The 1,716-nt window shown below is 37.1% G+C and overlaps 1 non-coding gene across 1 annotated transcript; it reads right to left on the bottom strand.

Annotated features, from left to right (window-relative positions):
- Window positions 1-1,198: 1,198 nt before the first annotated feature.
- On the bottom strand, window positions 1,199-1,306 carry LOC127747912 (small nucleolar RNA R71). The gene has a single exon (XR_008009859.1). It is a non-coding gene; the product is annotated as a small nucleolar RNA R71 (small nucleolar RNA).
- Between the last annotated feature and the right edge of the window lie 410 nt (window positions 1,307-1,716).

The following is a 1,716-nucleotide window of genomic DNA, read 5'->3' as shown; positions in this document are numbered from 1 at the left end:
CGCGCTAATTGGGCTTCTGTAGCTTGAGAAAATCCACTTCGAGTGCAGGGAGGTCAGAATCCAACAGCATCTGCAGTCCTTTTTGGTCTCTGAATCAGATTTTTGCTCAGGTCCCTCAATTTCAGCCAGAAAATACCTGAAATCACAGAAAAACACACAAACTCATAGTAAAGTCCAGAAAAGTGAATTTTAACTAAAAACTAATAAAAATATACTAAAAACTAACTAGATCATACCAAAAACATACTAAAAACAATGCCAAAAAGCGTACAAATTATCCGCTCATCACTTATCTTTTTCAAAATCACCTAACTACTTTCCTCTCTCTAAATTTCGAAAATCATCTCCCTCTTTTTTCAAAATTCTTTTAATCAATTAATTGTTTCAAATTTTAATTTTAATTTTAATTCTTTTCTTAATTTTCGAAAATCACTAACCCTTTTTCAAAATTTATTTTCGAATTTCTCCCTCTCTCACCATCTTCTATTTATTTATTAATTTCCTAACACTTCTTTTCATCTCAAGAATTCGAACCTATCTTCACCCTTGTGTTTGGATTCTTACCTTTTCCTTCTTCTATTCTTTTCTGCTTCTACTAACATAAAGGAATCTCTCTACTGTGGTAAAGAGGATCCCTATTATTATTTTCTGTTCCCTTCTTTTTCATATGAGCAGGAGTAAGGAGAAGAACATTCTTGTTGAAGTAGATCTTGAACCTGAAAGGACTCTGAAGAGGAAACCAAGAGAAGCTAAATCACAATAATCTAGAGACAACCTTACAGAAATTTTCAAAAAGGAAGAGGAGATGGCAGCCGAAAATAATAATGCAAGGAGGATGCTTGGTGATTATACTACACCTACTTCCAAGTTTGATGGAAGAAGCATCTCAATCCCTGCCATTGGAGCAAACAATTTTGAGCTGAAACCTCAAATAGTTGCTCTAATGCAACAGAACTGCAAGTTCCATGGACTTCCATCAGAAGATCCCTACCAGTTTTTAACTGAGTTCTTGCAGATCTGTGAGACTGTTAAGACTAATGGAGTAGATCCTGAAGTTTACAGGCTCATGCTTTTCCCTTTTACTGTAAGAGACAGAGCTAGAACATGGTTGGATTTACAACCTAAAGATAGCCTGGACTCATGGGATAAGCTGGTCGCGGCCTTCTTGGCTAAGTTCTTTCCTCCTCAAAAGCTGAGCAAGCTTAGAGTGGATGTTCAGACCTTCAAACAAAAAGATGGTGAATCCCTCTATGAAGCTTGGGAGAGATACAAATAGATGACCAAAAGGTGTCCTTCTGACATGCTTTCAGAGTGGACCATTTTGGATATATTCTATTATGGTCTATCTGAGTTCTCCAAGATGTCACTGGACCATTCTGCAGGTGGATCCATTCACCTAAAGAAAACGCTTGCAGAAGCTCAAGAACTCATTGACATAGTTGCAAATAACCAGTTCATGTACACTTCTAAGAGGAATTCTATGAGTAATGGGACACTTCAGAGGAAGAGAGTTCTTGAAATTGATGCTCTGAATGCCATATTGGCTCAGAACAAAATGTTGACTCAGTAAGTCAACATGATTTCTCAAAGTTTGAATGGATGGAAAAATGCATCCAACAGTACTAAAGAGGCATCTTCTGAAGAAGAAGCTTATGATCTTGAAAACCCTGCAATGGCAGAGGTAAATTACATGGGTGAACCTTATGGAAACACCTA

Source organism: Arachis duranensis, chromosome 5 (assembly GCF_000817695.3).
Source record: "Arachis duranensis cultivar V14167 chromosome 5, aradu.V14167.gnm2.J7QH, whole genome shotgun sequence".
Taxonomy (NCBI): domain Eukaryota; kingdom Viridiplantae; phylum Streptophyta; class Magnoliopsida; order Fabales; family Fabaceae; genus Arachis; species Arachis duranensis.
This window is presented reverse-complemented; position numbering and strand designations above follow the sequence as displayed.